Genomic DNA, 25,020 nt, shown 5'->3' with positions numbered 1-25,020 from the left:
CTGCAACAAAGTTATACACTACAAGCCCCCATGCAGGAGGCAAGGCCTCCTCTCTCTAAGAGAAAAGACAGCAGGATTCTAGCTCCTGGAGTCTGCTAAGTTTCAAGTCAGTTTCTCTGCACAGCACCGGAAACGCCGTGGGCCCGGCCTGTGCTGTGTCCTGGTGGGCTAAGCCTCCACCTGCAGGGCCGGCTTCCCCCATGGGCGCTGGTTCCTGTCCCAGCTGCTCCTCTTCCCTTCTGGCTCTCTCCTAATGGGCTGGGGAAGCCATGCAAGATGGCCCGAGGGCTTGGGGCCTGCTCCTGCCTGGGAGACCCCTTGTAGTGGCCATCTGGAGAGCGAACCAGAGCATGGAAGACCTTTCTCTCTGCCTCTCCCCTCTCTGTAATTCTCTCTCTCCAGTGAATAAACACAACAGTAAGAATGAAAGGCCTGGAGTTACAAACAGCAGGAGGCTGTGGTCCCGGAGAGCGCCCCCTGCCGCCCGGGCTCCGCAGCCCCGCGGCCTCCTCCAGGGGGGCCGGCCCTTCCCGCCCTCCCGGGAGCTGTGGACGCGGCTCCCGCATCCTCCTCCGGAGGAGCGGCATCCTGAGCCTGGGGCCGGCGCCCGTCCTCCTGGAACCCTGTCCCTCGGCGCGGGGTCCGCCCCGCGTCCGCGGTTCCCTCTCTTCTCCTCTGACTCCGGTTCCGGAAGGCGGCCCTCAAGTGACCCCGCACCGCTGTCCCCGCTCCGGAGCCCTGGCGCGGGGTCCTCCATTGTCCACAGCTCTGTTTTCTGAAGCGGGGTCCGCATCCGGGTTCCCCAGGGGGGCGGCAGCCCCCAGGGCCCTCGGCGGCCTGCAGGCTGGGCTGGGGGTCATCGATGGCGTCCTCGGGGCGCAGGGGCCTGGGCTGTGTGAGGGGCTGAGGGCAACGGGTGGGTGGGCGGGGCTTGCGGAGGGCGGGAAAGCGCCGGGCCGCGCGGCGGTGGGCGTGGCTTGGGAGCGCGGCGGCTCCGGAGGCTGAGGGCCGCGGTGAGGCCCTGGGGTGGGGCTCTGGGCGCTCTGGGGCCCTGGGAGGAGCGCGAGGTGCTGGCTGAATGGAGCACGGAGGGGTTTTGTGTGTTTGCGTGCTTGCTTGTTTTTTGAAAAAGTCTGTCTTTTGGAAACAGTCACTATTCTGGCCCTGTGTGAGGGACAGGCACTGGTTTCTGCTTTTGAAACAACTTCCCTACACTAGATGGTTTCCTGTGTGCACGCCTGGGTCACACTGTGCTGTGTGCTCAGAAGGCGCCTTCTGTGACACCCCCCCCCCCGGGCGCCCCCTACAGACTCAATGATACTTTGTCTTTCTTGGCCTCTCAGCTCGGTGTCCTCCTTCCAAAGGGCCCACTGGGCCCATCTTCACCTTCCTCTCCCTCTGTTTATCTTGGAAACTCTCTGAGGACAGTGAGTTGGAGCAATGACAGGGCTCCCCCGCTGCGTTCCTGTCACTTCTTTTTTGCTAGCTGTCAAGGATCTTGAAAATACTCTATTTTGTCTGTCGCTGTGGTTGCTGTTATTTTTAGTTCTTTCGGGCAGGAGAGCTAATTCTTGTTGCTGCAGCACCCCTACTTCAAGAATTCAAAGTTGGGGCCATCATGGTATAGGGGATAAAGCTGCTGCCTGTGACACCAGCATTCTGTTCGGGCACTGGTTCCTGTCCCAGCTGCTCCACTTCTGATATAGCCCTGGTAATGGCCTGGGAAGAGCAGCAGATGATGGCTTAAGTGCTTGGTCCTGCCACCCATGTGGGAGACCTGGACAAAGCTCCTGGCTCCTGGTTTTGGCCTGGCCCAGCCTTGGCTGTTGCAGCCAATTGGGGAATGAACCAGTGAGTTCAAGATTTTTTTTTCTCTCTCTCTTTCTGAAACTCAGATGTTCAAATAAATAAGTAAATCTTAAAAAAAATTCAAAGTTGGAGAATGCCTATCTGGATTCTGAAAGGGGCTTTCACGGAATGCAGAAAACAACCACAGCCTGTGCGAAAGCTGTAACTAGGAAGACTTTAAAAAGCACCTTGCTTGTTCTAAGGACATTTTCTGCTTGACCCTATATGGGGGGGGGGAGGTGCAGAAGCCCCATCAGCCCTGCCCCAGGAGCTGAGTAGACATCCCTATGAGATCCATGGTGAGAGCCTGTCCTTTGGGAGCCACCCCCTATGAACCTTCAGCCTTGTTCACTGCTGCTGTCCTAAGGGAAGGAGGAACAATGACTACAGCAGGCCACATGGACATCTCAACCTTCTCTGAACTTTTTGGGAGATTTTCATGCATAACAACCCATGCTAAGCTGACCTGTGTTCCCTGGAGAGCCAGAGAAGCCATGCCCTTGGCCTTAGGCTTCATCCAGGACCCTCACTGGGTACTCAGAGTCCCCTGGAAGAGAAGGTTCCTCTCTGAAGGTCTTTCTCTCCATATTGCAGGAACAATCAAGTGTGTTATTGGCTAAGCTGCAGGCCCAGCACTGGGTATTGTCTGCAAGTTGGTGAGATTCTGTGCCCATGACAGAGGGTCAGAATGGAAGCAGGAGGGAGACGTGGCCAGGTGAGATATCTGAAACATCTGGCCCAGGTGGGTGAAGACTTGGAGGTGTTTTGCCCCCTTCTGCATAGTGGGGAAGGCTGGGTGAGTGTGAGGAGAGGTGACCAGTGATGGGTGTGGTTACAGAACTCTCAAGGAACTGCAGGCCCTGACAATTGAAATCACAATTAGAGGAGGAAGAAGGGTAGGAGTGCGGGTGGGAGGGAGGGTAGGATGGGAAGAATCACTATGTTCCTAAATTTGTATATATGAAATTCATTAAGTTTGTATACCTTAAATAAAAGGTTCAGGGGGGCTATCAATTAAATAAGAAATGCCAGACAAGGGGAAACTCAGCTCCTCTACTACTACAAATTTTGCTGGCTCAGACTGCACACTATGTCCCCTCACAGGTAAGGTCTCTCCTCCACAGGCAGGAAATTGGAGGATTCTGACTCTCCCAGAGGACACACACACTCCCCTTCCCCCTTATCAACTGTCTTGTTCATAGCCCTGAGCTCACTCCACACAGCTCTGCCAAGTCAAGTTCTAACAGCATCTCTGGCCTACTTCTACAGCTCTGGGATCATTGGTCATTAAGTGGCTGCCTAACCAGTAGCCCTGTGCTGCCTGATCAACATCAGACACTCCCCACTGATGACATCAAGACCTCTCATTTTCCCCAAGATACACCCCACCCTCTACCCACCTCTCCCCTCCACTCTGCACAGCTGCCCCTGGGAAGCACACACCCAAGGGTGCAGTGACATCAACATCTCCACCCACTTCAGGTGCCCAGGCATCCATGGCAAGTTAAAGAGGTTTCTTTCTCTCTTCTTTGGGTGCTTGATCTTTCTCCCAAGTTACACACCAAGGAGAGGCATTCTAAGATCATCTATTGTGTCCATACAAACCTTTTAAGTATAGGAAAACAGGATGTGAAAAAATGTATAAAAATTATAACATTTCTATGAACAGAATAAAAGTTTATGTGGGGGCTGACGCTGTAGCATAGCATGTAAAGCCACTTCCTGCAGTGCCGGCATCCCAGTGTGGGCAAGAATTCAAGTCCTGGCTGCTCCACTTCCAATCCAGCTCTCTGTTTTGGCCTGGAAAAGCAGTGGAAGATGGCCCAAGTCCTTGGGCACCTGCACCCATGTGGGAGACTTGAAGGAACCTCCTGGCTCCTAGCTTTGGATCCGCTTAGCCCTAGCTGTTGGGACCATTTAGGAAGTGAATCAGCAAGTGGAAGACTGTTGCGTCTCTCTCCTCTCTCTCTGTCCCTCTCCCTCCCTCCCTCCCTCTCTTTGATGCATGAAAGGACCCTGTATGGGTCCAGGGTTATTGCTCAGAGTACCTATGGGTGCATTTTCTGTGTGTGTCCTTCTTCCTTCTCTCAGTACCCAAGGAAGCATTTCTCACTGTACAGAACACAAAACATGAAGATTCAGAGAAAGGAGCTGCTGGCTGAAGAAAGGGATAGAGGATGAGTGTTTGCAGAGTGAAGTTAGAGTAGAAAGCTCAATTCTGCCTGTGCCCAAATACTTGGACCCCTGCCACCCACATGGGAGACCTAGATGTAGCTCCTGGCCTTGACCTGGCCCAGTGCTGGCCACTGGGGCCATCTGGGGAGTGAACCAGTGGGTGGAAAATTCTCTTTCTCTCTCTCTCACGCTGACGTTCAAATAAATAATTTTTTAAAAACAATAAAAGAGTAGTGATGTGTACAGTGCAATTTAACTTATCATCAAGACTGGATATCATCATGATAATTCTGGAAAAGATGAACTTACAAGCCATACTAAGTTTTCCCTTTATTTCTCCACCTGTACAAGTCTTAGCTGCAGTCCCCAGTGCACACTGAACACACATCTCAGTCACCCAGGGACTCAGAGAAAACTGAGCAGGAAAGGCCCCCAGACAGGCCCATTGCCTTATCATACTGATGAGGAATATGACTCCCAGAAAGAAAAAAAGATTTTCCCAAGCCCCTACCACAAAAAGTAGGGATTCTTATCTGCTTTAGTTACTCCATATCCCAGAGCCTCCACAGGAGACTGTGGGTAAATCAATTAATAATTGTCATATTCATAGCTAACAATCAGCAAGGATAACACACTTTTTTGTTTCAATAATAAGCATCCCTTTATTTGCTAATGCCATTACAAAAACTGGTTATACTAGTAACAAAAAAGTATCCTCTTGAATTGAAGTCAGAGGCAGTTACTCCCCAAAATGTTAAGTAAAACAGTGTACAACATCAGTATTAAAATGTGAAATTTTACATTGTCTTTACCACAGCTAAAGCTGCTGCGTGCAGTGCCGGCATCCATTATAGCCACCAGTTTGAGTCCTGACTGCTCCAGTTCCAATCTAGCTCTCTGCTATGGCCTGGGAAAGCAGTAGAAGATGGCCCAAGCCCTTGGACCCCTGCACCCACATGGGAGACCTGGAAGAAGCTCCTGGCTCCTGGCTTTAGATGGGCCCAGCTCCAGCTGTTGCAGTCATCTGGGTAGTGAACCAGTGGATGGAAGACCTCTCTCTCTCTCCACCTCTGCAGGACATGAATGTGGGTGAAGCAAGGTTAAATTCATTAAGTGTTTGTTTAATAAAAGGCAGAAGTGAAAACCAATCACTTAGCAAAAGAGACATAAATCATAGGCAACAAAACTGCCAAAGGACTGTTTTAAAATTTACTGTAAATGAAAGAAGTTGAAAATATTTCCATTTGATTATTCTTTATGGGGCTAGCCTATTGTCCAGCCTGTACTTTTTATTAGTTAACTCTTTCTTTAGTGGAGCACTAAGTCTTTGATTATAATGTAAATTGAAAATATATTATCTCAAAAATACAAAACAATAAGTTGAAAATAAAACTGCAGAGAGGGCTACACATCTTGCTCATGGTCACGGATTAGTGACTGAGTTGGAATTGGAGTCAGGTCAGGCCATCTGCAAAGCCCATGCTATCAGCTTCTGTGCTGTCATGCCATGCTCTGTTTAAGGGTGGCTCCAGGAAAGCACAGGTTACATTTCCAGGGCAGAGCACACCAGGGACGTGGAGACAGTGAGGGTGGCTTTTACTGCCAGAAAATGTGGAGAGCCCGTGAGGGTGCAGACAGGGCAGTTGGGCTTCCTGAGTTTCCTCCCTGTGACCCCACTCTTGTGGCTGTCATCGCCTGTCCTCCTGCCTTCATTACAAGTGCTTGGAGAACAGAAAACTGTTAGGACTTTATCATGCCTCTGAGGGAGGCCACAGCGCAGGCATCAGTTCAGTCCTTCAATATCCACAAGGGTCCCCGGATGGACAGGGTTACTGATGAAAGGTGAAAAAAATCCCTAGGACCCCATTCTTGTCTGTGGTTAGAGTTCTATTTTCAACAAACAATGCTGAGATTTGATGATTTAAAAAATCATTAATAGGGGCTGACACTGTGGTGTAGCGGGTTAACACCCTGGCTTGAACTGCTGGCATCCCATATGGGTGCCAATTCTAGTCCTGGCTGCTCTTCTTACAATCCAGCTCTCTGTTATGGCCTGGGAAAGCAGTGGAGGATGGCCGAGGTCCTTGGGCCTCTGCACCCACGTGGGAGACCTGGAGGAAGCTCCTGGCTCCTGGCTTAAGATCGGCCCTGCTCCAGCCATTGATCTCATCTTCACATGATTACATCTGCAAGAACCTTATTTCCGCATAAGGTCACAATCACAGATAGAGGTGTTAAGATTGTCTTGGAACGGGGAGGGACAACTCAACTCACACGAAGTGGTTATCAGGGAGCTGGATCAGAAGTAGGGCAGCTAGGAATCAAACTGATGCCCATATGGGATGGTAGTGTCACAGGGGGAGGCTTAACCCATAATGCCACAATGTCAGCCCTATGCACACTTCTTTCAATTACATCTTTCAAGGGGCCATCAAAGAAGGCTGCACTCTTCTCTGAAGGGAGGAGAGAACTTCCACTTTGCTTATGGCCCTAAATACTGACAGAGTTTGTGGTCACAAAAGGCTTCTGTAGCCTTGGCAGCTCATGGCAAGAGCCTTGGGTGATCACTGAGGTCATAAGTAAAAGTGTTAATAGTTAAATTAACAACAGGAGTCACTGTGCACTTACTCCACATGTAGGACATCTGTCCTTAAGGAGTTGTACTATGAGAATTAACTGCAAAACTTGTTCCCAAACAGTAATTTTTACATTGTATGTGGGTATGTGTGCAAACTGTTGAAATCTTTACTTACTATAGAGTTGGTCTGCTGTACATAAAGTTAATTAAAAATGAATCTTAAAGAAAAATGAGATGGGAGAGGGAGTAGGAGGTGGGGTGGGAGTGGGGGTGGGAGGGTGGGTATGGGGGGGAAAACCACTATATTCCCAAAGTTGTGCTTATGAAAATTATATTCACTCAATACAAGATTTTTTTAAAAATTACATCTTCCATGATTTTTTGAAGTACCTTTGTATTTTTAACCAAAGATTTCAATACATTTGCAACTTTTCTTCTCATCTGTCCAGTTCTACTAAAATTCAACATCAACACAGTGGACTAATGTGCAGTTATGATGAATGCGTAGAACAGGAATTCTCAAACATTTTGGTCTCTGGATCCTTTTATATTCTTTAAAATTTATTGAGCACCCCCACAGAGCTTTCTTTGCATGAGTTACACCTATTTATATTTACTAGGATGTAAATTTAAATGGAGAACACCTAAACATATTTGTGTAGTATTAATTCAAAATAAAACAATAAACCCACTGCAAGTTTATATAAATAATACTAATTTATGAAAAACAACTATATTTTCCAAAACCAAAAAAATGTAAGTGGCATTATTTAACAGTTTTTTCACATCTCTTCAACACAACTAGAATCCCATATCTGTTTCTACATTCCATCTGTTGTGATATGTTATTTTGGTTTAAGTTTGTGAGGAAAATCCATCCTCACACCGAGCTAGCTAGAAAGTTAAGGAGTATTTTAATAGTCTTTTCAGATAGTTAGGGATATTTTTCTGTGATGCCGTGTTAAAATTCAGTTAGTGGCAGTTTCTTAAAGCTTTGTTATAATGTGAAATCTGAAATCATACCATGAACTTTCTGTGCCTGCTAGGCTGTAATTCATTGGTCTTAGGCCTTTTCCCACTTACGATTTTGTGGCAATATGGCCTGGCCATTTGAATAACATTAGATCCCTGAATTATCCAGATCACCCAGCTGTTGAGGAATCTCACATGCTGCAATATAAAACATCACAGTTTTGAATATCGCATCCATCTTGTTGGAAAGGTAAATGCTGGGGTGATGTCAACTTCACAATGGTGGATAGGAGTTTTTCCAAATGCTGATTTTCTACCTACTGGTTCCCTCCCCAAATGACTGCCTTGGTGGAAGCCAGGAGCTCCTTCTGGGTCTCCCACACAGGTGACAAGGATGGAAGCACTTTAACTACCAGCTGCTGTTTCCCATGTGCATTTGCAGGGAGCTAGTTCAGAAGCAGAGTATATGGGATCCAAACCAGCACTCCAATATTGGATGTGGGTATCCCGAGTGGTGGCTTAACCTGCTGTGCCACAATGCCAGTCCCTGAGAGCTCCAGTTTTGTCAATTGTTTTCCTTGAAGTGAAGGCTCACTTCATTCATTTTTTTAGAAATGGATTATTTAGAAAATGTTTGCCAAATACCTAAGACCAGATGCTGATAGTTATCTGTTGATAACCCTTTCAAATAAAAATGATTTTATTTTCCTACTTTTAAAAAGATTTACTTATTTATAGATTTGAAAGGCAGAGTTACAGAGAAAGAAGGAAAGACATAGAGATCTTCCATCTGGTAGTCCACTCTCCAAATGGCCAGGCAGAAGCCATGAGCCAGGAATTTTATTCTGGTCTCCCATGTGGGTGGCAGGAGCCCAAGTACTTGGATAATTCTCCATTGCTTTCCCAGGTGCATCAGCAGAGCACTGGATTGAAAATGGAGCAGCCAGGACCCAAACTAGCACCATAACATGCCGGCATCACAGGTGGTAGCTTAAACCTGCTATCCACAATGCCAGCCCCTCATTTCCTTTTTTAAGGTTTATTTTATTTTCAGTTGAATGGTGGATTTACAGAAAGGATGGACATGCACACAGGTGAGAGTGAGTGTGAGAAGAGAGAGAGAGAATCTTCACCTGCTGGATAACTTCCCAGATGGCCACAATGTTCTGGATCCCGGCCAAAGCCTGGAGCCTGGAACTCTATCCAGGTTTCTTTTTCTTTAGAGATTTATTTATTTATTTGTAAGTCAGAGTTACATAGAAAGAGGAGAGGCAGAGGGAGGGGTCCTCCATCTGCTGGTTCACTCCCCAATTGGTCACAACAGCCGGAGCTGCACCAATCCAAAGCCAGGAGGCAGGGGTTTCCTCCAGGTCTCCCACACGGGTGCAGGGGCCCAAGGATTGGGCCTTCATCTACTGCTTTCCCAGGCGTAACAGAGAGCAGGATTGCAAGTGGAGCAGCCAGGTCTTGAACCAGCACACATATGGGATGCCAGCACTGCAGGCAGTGGCTTAACCTCCATCCAGGTTTCTAACATGGGTGGCAGGGCCAAAATACTTCAGCCGTCTTCTGCTGATTTCGCAGGTGTATTAGCAGGGAGCTGGATCAGAAGTGGGGCAGCTGGGACTCAAATCAGTGCTCATATAGGATGGAGGGGTCACAGGCAGTGGCTAAACCTGCTGTCCCACTACACTGACTCCTAAAATGATTTTAATTTCTGCCTCTGCTATTTCACAAGCACTTTTCCTTAAAATAGGCACCTTCTCTCCATGAGTACTCTATGCATACTTTCTAATTTGTTGCACGGAATATTAAAAATGTACATGCAAATGTTAAGATAACTTTATTGTTTTATTAAAGACATTCTTTTAAATTTTTTGTTTATTTATTTATTTTATTTGATTTGAATGGCAGAGAGACAGAGAAAGGGATACAGAGTTAGAGACAGACAGATATCTCTTCTCTGTTAATTCACTCTCCAAATACCTGCAACAGTCTGGGCTGTGCCAGGGCAAAGTCAGGATCCTGAAACTTAATCCAGGTCTCCCACAGGGGTGGCAGGGATCCAAGTACTTGAGCTCTTAACTGCTGCCTCCCAAGGTGTGCATTAACACAAAGCTGGAATTGGGAGCAGAACTGGTACTCAAACCTAGGCACCCAATAAGGGATTCTGGTATCTTAACCACAAGACCAGGCAGTGCCACATTAAGGACATGAATAAGTGAAGCTGGCAGTTTTCTCTCTTCTTCCCCTGTGTTTACACAGAAGTGAATAATGGCAATGAGTGCTGTCACAATTTCCTATCACTGCATCATTGCAATGATCTGTGCTAGGCATTCACAGGTTTATTCATCATCACCAATGAGTGTCAGCACAATGAGGCAAGCAAACCATATCTCAATATCACTGTGAAGATTGCTTTGACCTTGAAGTCCCACAGAAAGGGCCTGGGAGATTCCTAGGGACTCATGGACCACAATGAAAACCATTGCTCTTTGATCTTACATGATACAGGGTTCTTCAGACTATATTATAACAGAGAGAGGGAAAGTTTACACAGTTGTAGAGCAAGAACATCAATGCTTGCCACTGTCTGTCCTAAGTTAGTTCAAACTGCTTTGATTCTCCTTTGTGACAGGTGTGGAAGAGGAGTCGGTAGCCATATCTGCAATGGCATACTTGGTACTGAATGCTGTGCTCATTCCATATTACAATAACAATATCCAATGTGGGGTTTGTAATCATCCCAATTGCATCCTTGAGCACTGGAGAAGTATACCCTGTGGGACCACTGACCCAATGCATTCACCATGAGCTGGATTTAGCCCAGGCCTCCATTCATCAGCTGGCCCCTAATAGCTATTTCTCCTTTAGTGAGACCACATTGGCACTTCGGGTTCCTGAACATCAATGTCAGTCCACTCCTGATCCAGCTCTCTGCTATGGCCTGAGAAAGCAGTAGAAGATGGCCCAAATCCTTGGGCTCCTGTACCCGCATGGGAGACCTGGGAGAATCTCCTGCTTCAGATTGGCATAGCTCTGACCATTGCAACCAACTGGGAAGTGAACCAGTGAATGGAAGACCTCTCTCTTTCTGCCTCTCCTTCTCTCCCCATGTAACTCCATCTTTCAAAGAAAAAATCTTTAAAAAAATAAATTCAGTCATTCAAATAAATAGAAAACATATAGCATCACTTTGAGATTATCAGAAATAACCTTAATTTATATATTACAATGCTTCTGTTCAGATATCTTTAATTATGTAAGTTGCCTAAATTAAGTACTAAATTACTAGTAGACTCAGAAGACAATTTTCTGTGATTTTGTTCTTTCTTATGTTTATGCCTGTACATGTAAAGTTCTCAGTGCATTCTCTGTTAGAAACCGAATCTTTTAACAATGGATGTTTTTGGGCCAGTGCTGTGGTGCAGCAGGTTAAAGCTCTGGCCGCAAGCGCCGGCATCCCATATGGGTGCCGGTTCTAGTCTCTGGCTGCTCCTCTTCTGATCCAGCTCTCTGCTATGGCCTGGGATAGCAGTAGAAGATGGCCCATATCCTTGAGGCCCTGCACCTACATGGGAGACCCGGAGGAAGCTCTGGGCTCCTGGCTTCGAATCACCAGAGCTTGGGCCATTGTGGCCATCTGGGGAGTGACCAGCAGATGGAAGACCTCTCTCTCTCTATCTCTACCTCTCTAACTCTTTTAAATATATAAAATAAAGCTTTAAAAAATGAATGTTTCTTATTTTCTGTGGCTATATAACTTCTGCCCAGATTCACTTGTAAATATGTGGGATTTCATGACACTCATTGTGTGTGCACTTTAACAAAAATGCTTCTTGCCATCTTACTTGCCCTCTTGTGATATCTTTTTCTTTGTCCCAAGTTCCTCTATCTTGCTTTCTCTCCATGAAGTACTTTGAATCCCAACATCTGGGTAGGAGCTTTAGATACTTAATCACTGCTGTGGATAGTGTGTGTGTAAGTATGCACATGTGGGGGAGTGGCTGATGCTCCCTCCTGTTCTCACTGAGGTGGAGCCTTTCTAACGACTTACATGCGAGTTTCCCTGCATGAGAAGCAAATTTAGTACAGCCTGCTGAAGAGACTTCTCGCCTTCTTTATAATTCCGAGGAAATAGATTAATGTTCTGCCGCAATATTCAGCCTTCTCTGGGAGCAGCCGTAACTGCTGTCTTGCCTTTTCTCTTTTAAGGAAAACATCCCTTAAGAGAAGCAGCTCAGTGTTGTGTAAGAAGGAAGCAATCATACAAAAACCTCTGGAGAAGAAGTCCACAAGAAGACAAGCACCTACCGGGACTGAGAAACCGCTCAAGCGCTCCCGACCACCCCTAGAGGGACGGATGTGGGAGGTGGCTAAAAGGATATTTCAAAAGTTCATTGGTCAACTTGTTCCCCGCAGGGGGCCATTTCAGGAAAACCGTGGCAGAACCACGGACAGCACTAAACGGTGCCCTCAGGAGGGGAGAAGCCTAGGGACGGTGCGCTGCGGGCCCAGAGGTGAGAGGCAAGAGCAGCACCCCAGACAGCGCCAAAACGCGCGCTCCCGGAACCGGGAGGCGGGGAGAGGCGACCTCATCAGCTGACCGCGTTCCATAGTGCTGGATAAAGCAGTCTGGGTGGGCGCGCCAGCGTTTGCTCTGATCCGCAGCCCCAGACGGAGTGGGGAGGTTGGACTGCGCAAAGCGAAAGGCAGGTACCAGAACGCTTGGCTTCCCAGCACTGCGCTGAGGCTGCAGGCGGCCGCCTGGGTAGGGGCAGGTAGGGAAGCAACGCTGCGGGAGCTACCGCTCTGACGCACCAGCCCTTCTGGCGCTCACACGCTGCAGGGCTGCTCTGCCCTGCTTGGGCGGACATGGGAGCGATCAGACCGCCGTCTCCTCCAGGTGAGGAGTCCTGAGACAGGTGACAGCCTGGGCTGGCCGCGAGTCCAGCTCCTCGTCTCTGCTTTCCTAGCCTCCGAGGGCTCCAACGTTAACACGGCTTATAGCCCAGGGAGCGCCCTCCTCTCCACCACACCGTCTCCCGGGTTCGCTCACCAGCGGGAGGCTGAAGACAAATTCACAGGCGCTTCCCAGAAACCCCGCCGCTGGCCGGGGGTGCAAACATCTGGATTGGCTCTGGGCGCTGCTTTCATCTTAAGTCCTCCTGAATGTCCCTTCTGCACACACCCCGAGCCGGCTCCTAATCCAGAGATGGATTTACCGGTGAACTTACCTTCCTTTTCCCACTTGACTTCCTCTCCTCTGGAAGAGGAGCGGCAGCCTTGGCACGGAAGACCTGCTGCGCCCCAGCCCGCACCTGCTCTCTGTCTTCGGTGTGCTTGTTCTGACCTTGCTGGGCTTTCTGGTGGCAGCTATATTCGCGTGGAACCTGCTGGTGCTGGCGACCATCCTGCGTGTCCGCACCTTCCACCGCGTGCCACACAACCTGGTGGCGTCCATGGCCGTCTCGGATGTGCTGGTGGCCGCGCTGGTCATGCCTCTCAGCCTGGTGCATGAGCTTTCTGGGCGTCGCTGGCAGCTGGGCCGGCGGCTGTGCCAGCTGTGGATCACGTGCGACGTGCTGTGCTGCACCGCCAGCATCTGGAACGTGACAGCCATCGCCCTGGACTACTGGTCCATCACCCGCCACCTGGAGTACACGCTCCGCGCTCGCCAGTGAATCTCCAACGTGATGATCACGCTCACCTGGGCGCTGTCCGCTGTCATTTCGCTGGCCCCGCTGCTTTTCGGCTGGGGGGAGACATACTCTGAGGGCAGGGAGGAGTGTCAGGTCAGCCGCGAGCCCTCCTACATCGTGTTCTCCACGGTGGGTGCCTTCTACCTGCCGCTCTGCGTGGTGCTGTTCGTCTACTGGAAGATCTACAAGGCTGCCAAATTCCGCGTGGGCTCCAGGAAGGCCAACAGCGTCTTGCCTGTATCTGAAGCTGTGGAGGTGGGTGCTATAGCGATCCTTAAAATACTCTACTTGCATCTGTACAGGCTGTATCCCTGGCACTCACACACACACACCGCATTTGTAGAAAGTGGAACTTTTTGGTTGGCAGGGAGGAGAGACTTTGACAGTTGTGTATCACAGAGATAATCATGTCAGTCATCTCCAATGGGTTATTTCCTTATGCATAAAATGCATTCATCTCCAGTGGATTATTTCCTTATCCATAAAATGAGGCATTTGGGCCACATACCTCTACAAGGTCCGATCTGGCTCCAGAATTCCATGGGTCTGTAACACCCTTGGAACATCTGGGGAAGTGGGTGGCTGGGGGTACACTGGGGTTAGCACACTGAAAAATATGAAGCTTCCTGCACTTAAAGTAGGAATGTCCACGGGGAAAGGGAGTGATGGGAGCCTGGCTGACAGGAAGATTGCCACACATCAAGCACAGCAGATTAGTGTTTATTCCAGTCCATATTCTTCTTTGCAAGTTCTACCAACTGATTTTGCAAAAATATGCCACCTCCTAGGTTACTGTCATTTTGCAGCATCCTGATCTAAGAGTAAAGATGTTGATTATAGTAGTGTCAGAGCTTGCCTTTGTTACCTGCTTCCATTGTTTGTGGAACTACTTTCTGGGTTTTATTTCAATCCCCCACCTCACTGCACTTAGGCTGTCTGTGTGACTGAAAACCACCCCAGAAAAAGCTACAGGAGGAAATTAAAAATCCAGGATAGATGATTCCCACTCTCTTCCTTTCTCCCTGTCTTCGTTTCTCCCTCTCTCCCTCTTTCTTTCCCTCTCCATACACACATACTACTTCTAGACATTTGTGGAAAATGGAATTATAAAATGTTTATTTGGGTGCAGTATATATACTGATTTCTTTTTTCTCTGAAAGATCACTGTCTTGTGTTTTACAAATGTTTTATTTACTTATTTATTTGGAGGGATGAGGGTGGGAGGGAGGGAGGGAGAGAGAAAGAGTGTGAGAGAGAGGAGCGACCTTCTAGCCTCAGGTTCACTCCCAGTGTCTGCAACAGCTAGGGCTGGGAAATGCCGAAGCCAGGAGCCAGGAGCTCCATCTAGGACTTCCACATGGGTGGCAGGGATCCGGGTACCAGGGACATCACCTACTGTTTTCCACAATCACCAGCAGGAAGGCTCAGATGCACGACTCAGTCTCTGGCCCTCCAGCCTCTGGTATGGGATGCAGGGGTCCCATGTGGCAGCTTAACCTGCTGTGCCACAATGCCTGTTCCTGTCAGATCACTCTCAAAATGAATCCTATGGGTTTGCGAGGCTGCCACATGATCTAGGGTTCTGCATATAACACCAGGGTTGCCTCTGCCCTATGTTTTGCTGAAGAATTAATTACAAACCAGGCGTCTTGATTTCTCCATGGTAGTGGGTGTCAAAGTTTCTAAATACAGTTCTACTACTAGCTGTGTTGCCTAGGGAAACCATACTATTTCCTTCCTGTTTCTTTGATGAATTTTATTCAAATACATTCTGAAACCCTAACTTATGTCAGACATTGAGATGGGAACTGGTCTCATAAGATTAATCCAGATTCATCACTCAACAAACATCCGGATTAATCTGGATCCTCCAGGGGGATATTGTGCAACAGATTTCCTCATTTCTGTTTGAACTGCACCATGAAAACTGCTGCTGTCATTGTCTTTTCACCTCATTTTTGTTGAAGTCACATGGTTAGTGTTTTTGATGTGTTCTCTAAAGGAATTTACCCAAATATTCTTTGAAATTACTTGAAATGATAGCCCCCCAGGTCAAAGATGAACAATAAGCAAGTTAACTACTTGTATCTCCTGTGTAACTCAGGAGACGGTAAAAGTTAATGGCTGCTACTAACATCTTTTTTTAGCTATAGACTGAAATTAAGTTTATTACCAAAGAAAGGTAATTGAACATGCTAGAGAACAGTTAATAGTAACGTTTTACTACATAATAGTATAGTTAGTTGACATGAACATACACATTATTATACAGACACAAGAAGAGATTTCCCTCACAAAATAATTTTTTCATTAAAATAACAATTTTTCATTAAAAATTATGTTTGACTTTGTTCTAATGACATATCTTGTGTTTGTATTCCATAAAATTAGCTTAAGTGTCATGAGCAAACAATAAGCTGCTTGTACCTATAAAAAGGCCTTTATACATCTGGAATTGGGGCAAACATTTAAGGTACTTTGTTTTAAATTTGTTTTTAGTTTCAGGGTTTAGGTTCTTTGAAAAGGCAAAATTCTGGGGGGCCAACATATCATATAATAGACTCAAATTCTTATACCTTATACTTTATTCAAAAGAAAAGAACTGTGATACTTAAATGGGGAAAATAATGTCAAATAGAAAGGCTGAGGTTAGTGAAGAAAGAGGAGAACTAGAAAGGTAATTTTGTCTATTTATACTAGTTTGAGTTGGGCTGTCTGGAATTTCAAATACATCATGGTCTACAAAAATCAGCATCACAGATAAAAAGATATGATTAGCCCTAAAATGAGCAGGTGATCAGGACGATCTATCCTGTAACCAAATCAAAATTAATGAAAACTGTGATGATGACTCATCAATTTTTATATAAATTATATTTTGACAAGTAAAGTTTCTTATGAATTACAAATTCAATGTGAATTCATTGAGGGTTTATTTTATTCTTGAACAAAAATCAGCATCAGGTAAACTGAATATCTCACAAATCCTAAATACTTCTCAATTTTACTTTTACATGATAAAACTTTCAGATTATAAATGTTGGCATAGGAATTACTTTGAAATAAAGGGACAATCTTAACTACACCACCACCACTGTTTTTCAAATCTTACTTAATTTCTGAAAACTCCACAGCAGAAAGTAAAAACTATTATTTATTTATTTTGACAGGCAGAGTGGACAGTGAGAGAGAGAGAGACAGAGAGAAAGGTCTTCCTTTACTGTTGGTTCACCCCTCAGTGGCTGCTACAGCTGGCGGGCTGATCCGAAGCCAGGAGCCAGGTGCTTCTTCTGGTCTCCCATGCGGGTGCAGAGCCCAAGGACTTGGGCCATCCTCCTCTGCACTCCTGGGCCACAGCAGAAAGCTGGACTGGAAGAGGAGCAACCTGGACAGAATCCAGCACCCCGACCGGGACTAGAACCTGGTGTGCCAGCGCCACAGGCGGAGGATTAGCCTAGTGAACTGCAGCGCCAGCCACGTTTCCTCTCCTTCTATTTTAATTGAAACTTGCATTTCCTTCAGAGTTCAAATCTGTTTCTAACATTTCTCATTCAGCCACATTATACTTTAGTCTTCAAGATGTTGCCTTGGTAGGTATATTTTTTCTAATAAAACCCATTTTCCCAATGAGATTACAAAATACCATAGAAAATGATGACTGCTTTTATAGTTCCTTAAATAACTATGCCTAAAAGAATTCATCAGTTGAGGAAGTATTAATTTTTGTTGTTGCTAATGTTAAATTAGAAAGGAACTCTGATTAAAATTAAGTAAGTGTATTTATTTAGTAGGAATCATGCTCATCATGAAATTATGAGACATGTATTGTGTGTGAATTTGGGTGTTGGATACTGGTAAAGAGATGGAGAGAGATTGAGAGAGACAACAAGAAAGGGAGTCCATTTTCCATGAGACATAGAAGATAGATCATGTACCAATGAATGATCATTATTGCTATAAAAACACAATTCTTTTTTCCTGAAACCAATTTTTAAATAATTCACAGTGAAAATGTTAATGTTTTATAAATATAATATAATCCTATTTAGTAATGCAATATTAAAAACATAAACCTTTTAAGAAACAGTTGTTAAAATTTTCCATTGTTACTTCTCTCCCTCTCTGTCTCTCAATGCATAAGAGTACAAATATGCATTAAATATGTGTTTTCTCATATAGGTGTATATGTACAGTGAAATAGACATGGGAGCTTGCTATGTACCATTTCTTTTCATTGAGCAATGTGTGTACTTCAGATATACTGTGAGCAGTATATGATAATGCTTTTTGAAGATTTAATTTTTTGAAGGTCAGAGTTACAACAGAGGAGAGACAGAACTTCCCGCTGGTTTGCTTTCCAAGTGGCCACAATGGCCAATGTGGAGACAGACCAAAGCCAGGAACTGGGAGTTTCATCCTGGACTCCCACATGGGTGCAGGAGACCAAGGACTGGAGCCACCTTCTGCTGCTTTCCCAGGTGCATTAGCAGAGAAATGGAGTAGAAGTCCAGCAGCTGAGACTTGAACTGGGACCCATATGGGATGCTGGTGTTGCAGTCTGCAGCCTCTTGATATTTGAAATACAGCAAAAGTCGGTTTCAGTGAAGCACAGAATATTATTTATTTCTTTCATGGATCATGCCTCTGCTGTTGCTTCTTAAATGTGTTGGGTCAGCACTTTTGTGTAGTGGGTAAAGCCACCGCCTGCAGTGCTGGTATCCCATATGCCAGTTCCAATTCCAGATGTGCCACTTTCTATCCATCTCCCTGCTAATGCACTGAGAAAGCAGTGACAGGTGGTCAAAGTTCTTGCCCCGTGCACCCACTCGGGAGACCCAGAAGAAGCTCCTGGCTCCTGGCTTCTGATAGACTCAGTTGCAGCTATTGTAACCATTGATTGCTAATCAATGGATGGATGATCTCTCTCTCCTTTCTCTTACTTTCTCTCTCTCTCTCTTTCTCTTTCTCTACCACCCCATGTGTGTGTATGTCTCCCTCTATCTCTGTAACTCTGCCTCTTAAAAAAATAAATAAATAATTTTTAAAAATTTTCTGTTTGTGGGTATAGATGTGTGTGTTTTACAAATCTTTTAAATATTTAAGCAGTAAATTGTTGAGTGTTTTTTATTTTGTTATTGTAGTTGTTTTACTGAATTTTTTCCTAAAAATTATAAATTTTAAGGAGGTATCATGCGATGTTTAAACAAATGTAATGTTCAGTCAGGATAAATAAATCTATCTCTCCAAACATTTGTCATCTTTTGTGGTGAAATCATTTAAAATCCTTCTTTAAGATTTTGAAATAATACAGGATACCTTATCATTATATATTGTAACTGTGTTTGCAAGAAAACAGTATACCTTCTTTTTTGTGTGCAGTGGAAGTTAAACTGTGTGTAAAGAATGTGCTGTGTAGCCGGCGCCGCGGCTCACTAGGCTAATCCTCCGCCTAGCGGCGCTGGCACACCGGGTTCTAGTCCCGGTTGGGGCACCGGATTCTGTCCCGGTTGCCCCTCTTCCAGGCCAGCTCTCTGCTGTGGCCAGGGAGTGCAGTGGAGGATGGCCCAGGTGCTTGGGCCCTGCACCCCATGGGAGACCAGGAAAAGCACCTGGCTCCTGGCTCCTGCCATTGGATCAGCGCGGTGCGCCGGCTGCAGCGCGCCAGCCGCGGGGGCCATTGGAGGGTGAACCAACAGCAAAGGAAGACCTTTCTATCTCTCTCACTGTCCACTCTGCCTGTCAAAAAAAAAAAAAAAAAAGAATGTGCTGTGTGCACTTGTATACAATATATGTTTTACTGATGTTAATGAAATGTTTTGTAGATGGCTGTTAGGTCCATTTGGTCTAAATTTTAGTTTAAATCTGGTATTCCTTCCTTATTGTTCTGTCTGGATGGTCTGTTCATCATTGAAAAGAGAGCATTGAAGTCTTCCATTTTTATTGTATTTCTGTCTGTCTTCTTTAGTTTTGATATTAACTTTATCTATTTGCTGCTTTGATGATGAATGTACATTTATACAATGTTATGTTCTGATGAATCGCCCTCCAGATTCATTACGTAACACTTCAGCTTTCTTTTGCTGGCCATTGGAATGGAATATCTTTTTACATCATGTTACTTTCATCTTGCGTTAGTATAGCTAAAATGGATCGCTTTTAGGCAACATACAATTAAACTTTAAAACTTTATCCAGTCAACTTCATGTCTTTTACCAGTTGACTCGCAATATAACTTTTTTTCCGCCGAGGCCGACCCTCCGCCGCTGCCGCCCGCCTCCGTCGGCGCTGGGCGCGCGTCTCCCGGCTGCAGCGCCGCTCGCCGTCCACCAGGCGGCGCTGCCCGCGCCCAGGACTCCCCGGCCCGCCCCGGTTCCAGGACTCGTTGTGCGGGAGGGGCGGGGCGGGGAGAGGCCGGAGCGCGGAGACCGGCACGGGGGGCAGGTGTCCGACGGGACCCCGGGAGCAGGAGCAGGGGGTGGGGCAGTGAGGCGCAGGCCGGCGTTCTCGATATAAAAATTGATAGATAAGGACGTTTTTCTTATTATTAATTAATCCCTGTTTTTTGTAGCTACTTTACTGTTTCCTCCTTTCTTGCCAGATATTTTCCTTGTGATTTAGTGAGTTTGTGTGTGTGTGTGTGTGTGTGTGCGCACGCGTATATACTCTGATTCCTTTCTCTTTATCTACTTCAGGTTTGTTTTATTCCTGATTACAATGAAACATAAAACATTTAATGGTTATAATGGTCTACTTTTAATTCTTAACAACTTAAATGCCAACTGCCTGCAAAAACTCACATTTTGACTTCTCTTCCGACCATATTTTGTAATTTTATAACTATTTATATTTAATTATTGCAAATATAGCTTTTTAATATTTTATCTTGTAAATTTTCTAATGTTGTTAAAAATAATTTTGGCCCCAACATTGCAGTTTTGGAATATTCTGAACTGACTCACAGTCTTACCTTTATCATGGACTTAATATTTTCATATAGTAACTTCTGTCCTTTTGTTTCAATGTCAAGAACCCCATCATATTTTCCCAAAAATTAAAAAAAGAGGATAGAAGGAGAGAGGTTCAGGGAGGGAAAGAAGTATGGTTATCTTCTTATAATCACACCTCTGAAATACATGAAATCTGATTCATATTAATAAAATTAAATAAATATATATCACAAAACAAAAGCAAAACAAAAATGAAGTTTGAATAATGACAACATCTCTCTGCTTTGATTTCATGAACAAGGTTTATCTTTCGTATCTAGTGTACAGTATTGGGAATAATCTAGGCTGCATCTTTTGTTATTTTTCTTTCAGCACCTTGATTATATTCTTCCACAGTCTAATATCCTGCAAGGTTTCTCCTGAGAAACCCACCTATTTCTCAGCAAAAATAAGAAGTTGTACATAGGATGGGGTATTAAATTCCTGTAAAGACCTCTAAAGAGAAAAGATGCATGACTTTTTTCTTGATATTTTCAAAATTCCCTCTTTAAAAAAAAAACTTAGACTTTTGAAAATCTATCATTAAAATGTCTTGATAAACACCATACATAATCTATTAAGGATTCCTTAAACTTAGTGGAATGAGCAATTATTTATCACTCCAATTTGGCAATTTTTCTGTAATTCTTTTTAAAGATTTATTTATTATTTGAAAGGCAGAGTTACAGAGAGGCAGAAGCAGAGAGAGAGAGAGAGAGATCTTCCATCTGCTGGTTCACTCCCAAAATGGCCACAATGGACAGAGCTGGGCCAATCTGAAGCCAGGGGCCAGGAGCTGCTTCTAGGTCTTCTGCATGGATCAGGGGCCCAAGGACTTAGGACATCTTCCACTGCTTTCCCAGGCCGTAGCAGAGAGCTGGATCAGAAGTGGAGCAGCTGGGACTGGAACTGCATCTCATCCGAGATGCCACCACAGCAGGCAGCAGCTTTACCTGCTATGCCACAATGCCAGCCATTAATTCTTTAAATAAGCCTCTGTTCTTGTCTCTTTATGTGCTCCTTCTAGGATTATAATAACACATAGATTAGTCTTATTGACAGTGTCCTTTATGCCTTCACTCGTGTGTGTGTTTTCTTTTTGTTCTTCTGACTGCATAATTTCAAGTAAGCAGCCTTTGAGATCACTGATTCTTTCTTCTGCATTGTTTGCTGTTGAAGCTCTCTATGGAATTTTCAATTCAGTCATAATATCCCTCTGCTCCAAAACTTCTGTTTTGTTGATGTTACGGTTTGTATGCTTATTAAACTTCTTATTTGTTTTCACATATTGCTTCCCTGATTTCTCTTATTTTTTGTTTGTTATCCTTAGAATTCCCTGAGCTTCTTTTTCTAAATACTTATTTTTATTTATCTAATGAGCAGAGATTCAGAAAGGCCCCTCATCTGCTGGTTTGCTCCCCATATGGCTACAAAAACTGGGGCTGGACCAAGCCTAACCAAGGAAACTGGAGACTGATCCAAGTCTTCCATGCAATGGCAGAAGCCAAAGTGCATCAGTCACTTTGTTGGACTTAGTGTTGGAAACTTAATCTTCAGTACATTAAAGACAGAGAGATAGAACCCCAGCCAGGTAGATGGGATCATAGGAGACCCTTCCCACCACCTGGAGATGGGTCTTAGAGGGCTGCAGAAAAGTCACCCACTGGCTCCTGTGAAGGGCGTTTAAATCAAGGTTTATCTGGATGGTCGCACCTGATCTAGGTAATGAGAGTTTTACACGTCTTGGGTGGAAGGCTTCATGTGCTTTCTGTGGTTTTATTGACTCTCAATTGGAGACTTAGTCACCCAATTAACCAGTCAAAAAATCACTTCTCAATGCCTCTTCCAGACCAATCATGGGAATTTATAGTCTATACAAACCCCAAGACAATCAGCCCTCAATGGTTCCCTCCATTAGAGAACCATTTTACTGCTTGCAGGAGCTCTTTTACATTTGCTTTCCCCTTTCACTTAATAAACTACTTCTACTTTACACATTCTTTCTTGTACCTGTTCTTATTGCTTCATGGTCAAAAGACAGGATCCCCAGTGATTAGAACTGCAGACTTCTGCAGCATTTCTTGAGGGCTCACCTGGAATTGTCATAAGGGTAATTGAAATGATCAACTTTCAACTTTTTTTTCCAGAGACTTTCTGAACTCCACCATAGTCTTTTATCAATCAAAAATGCCAAAACTCAGTTAAAAAGCATCTAGTGTGGCTGCCAGTATTAAAAGCTAGGAGGGGAGGCTTGTTGGGGGGTATATCTGATTAACCTCTCTCTCCTTTTGGTGCTGGGAAAGCTGGTCTTCCTTTTTTTGTAAATTCATCCAGTGGGTGATACTGGAGTGTGGTCTTGGAGTAACTGAAATTTCCTAGGGAGGCTCCCTAATAGGAGCTGACTCCAACAGCCCCTTAAGGTATTGGACCAAAATCTACACTCCTCATTCCCTCTCTCTCCTTCCTACCCCTACTCATTCAATGTCAAATGTCAGGAGGAGAGAGGGGAGGCCTCTAGCTACAGCTGGACAGACTGGTTTCTTCACCAAATTTGGCAACAGAGAAAACTCAATCCTTTGATCCTTTTCTAACCTGATGTTTTCATATCTTTTCTCTGCAGTTTGCGTTTTGTAGTGACTTTCTTCTTCATCTCTTGCCAATAGGAGCATATGATTCTCTATTGCTTGGTAAAACTGAGTCTTAAAGGGGTTGGCATTATCTGCCCATTTTTAACTGTTTGATTACCATAACTCTGATTAGATCAGGCTGACAATTTTGTTATTCTTTCTATTCCTGCTGCAGCAAGTGTCCCAATTAGAATCCTGGATCACCGTTCTCAAATGAAATCCTGAGTTTCTGAACCAACTTCGATCTTGGAAGATGACCTCAACATGTCAAAGGAAAATGAATATTCCTGCGAAGTTACCAAAGGACTTGAACTCCTGTATAAAAAAGAGTAATTAAAATGTTACACACACTCTTCCCCAGCTTTTACCCCTCAATTTTGTCATCCTTTAATTCTATCATCAAGATGGGGGATACCGTTGCTACTCAGATTGCTAATTTTTTTTCATCTTATTCTTCACCTGCTTATTTCCACTAATGGTTTGATGCCATGTTTTTAATGCTGTTGACAATGGAATACACTGAAGGATGACAGAATTGCCCTGCATTTCAAGCACAATGCCCTTGACAATCCACTCTTAGAAAGCCCTGGAGTGAGATACTGTACATACAGAAGCCTCCTTTGGTTTGTCAGTATTCCCTCCTTGTAGAGATCTGTCTTAAATCTCACTCTTTTAGTTCAAAAGGGATGGGGGCCACAATTATACCCATCAAGGCTGAACAAACTTCTTTAACTTATTAAGTTCTATGGTCTTGTAGTAAAATAGTAGGCGTTAGACATCCTCATGTCCCAACAAAGTGGGGCATGTAGATTATTAAATGAGACATACTGACTTTGGATTAATACCTCTCATCTGTTATAAGGAAGTACATAAGTTCTAAATGGCAATATCAGGCTCATAAGACAATTAGACAGGTTTAAGTCCAAACTAGCTGAGTCCTTCTTGTCCTATTTAGGACTCTAACATATGGACATGGATTTTTCCTTTTGTAGCTCCTCTTTGCAGTTTTGTAATACCGCTTTTGTTTGGCCCTGTATGCTCAACTTTCTTATAAAGCTTGTCTCTTCCTGTCTAGAGGTTACCAAATGCTTGTAGATGGAACAACAGATACAGACCTTTGATCTGAGAACCCTAGACAGACCTTTGGAGGAGGAACACTTATTGTCTCCAACATCACCCATCTCCAGCTTGAAGTAGCCAGAGCAGTCATCATCCCTTCTCTCTAACAGCAGTTAGGGTACCTCTTAAGAGGGGGATTGATAGACTTCTGACTAGGTAGACAGGGACTGGGGGAGTGGGGGACTCTCCCCATCATTTGGAGATGAGTCTCAGAGGACATGAGAAAAGTCAAGCAACAGACTTCTGCAAATGATGTTGATGTCATGTGCCAATCATCTTATTCAAGGTTTTCCAATGTAGTTGTTACTGATCTAGGTAATAAGAGTTTTATACAATTTGGGGGAAAGTTTCATTTGTGTCTCAACTGTAGAATTAACTTTCACCCAATTTAACAACCAAAACTATCATTTCATAATTTGTTTCTTAGACCAATCATGAGAACCTCCTGTCTTACAGCCTGAAAAATCTAGACAATCAGTCCTCAATGGTTCTCTCCTTCAGAAACCCCTCTCAGTGTGGCTGGGAGCTTTCTATTTTGTTTACATTTTATCTTTTTACTTAACAACTACTTCAGTTTTGCACACTCTTCCTTGTACATGATTCTAAATCTGTGGTCACGTAACACAAACTGGGCATTTGGAATCGCAGACTCCCGCAGCAATATTAGAAAGGTGGACCTAATGGAAGTTCCTTAAATCATAAGGGCTCTGCCTTCATGAGTGGATTAATGGCATTATAGAAAAATTTGTCAAGCAAGAATTTACTGCTTACCATCTTCCACCACCTGAGAATGTAATGACAAACTTTCACCTGATGCCAGTGTCTTAAACTCGGACTTCATCGCCTTCAGAACTGTGAGAGACAAATATTTGTTTTTAAATAAATTACTCAGTCTCAGAGTTATTCTGTTGTAGAAAAGTGAAAAAGACTGAGGTACTTACTAATGCATATATTAAAATGTCAAGGCTTTAAGTAGTCATACATATGTAATAAATTTTAATGTCCTCAGACGA

The 25,020-nt window shown here is 44.6% G+C and overlaps 1 pseudogene; it reads left to right on the top strand.

Moving 5' to 3' along the window:
- Window positions 1–11,830: 11,830 nt before the first annotated feature.
- Window positions 11,831–19,788, top strand: LOC149125307 (5-hydroxytryptamine receptor 5A-like; annotated as a pseudogene).
- The last annotated feature ends 5,232 nt before the right edge of the window (window positions 19,789–25,020 follow it).

The sequence above is a fragment of the Oryctolagus cuniculus genome, chromosome 7, assembly GCF_051225735.1.
Source record: "Oryctolagus cuniculus isolate XC-2025 breed Fujian yellow rabbit chromosome 7, ASM5122573v1, whole genome shotgun sequence".
Taxonomy (NCBI): Eukaryota; Metazoa; Chordata; class Mammalia; order Lagomorpha; family Leporidae; genus Oryctolagus; species Oryctolagus cuniculus.
Note: the sequence above shows the minus strand (reverse complement) of the source record. Positions and strands in the feature narration are given on the sequence as shown.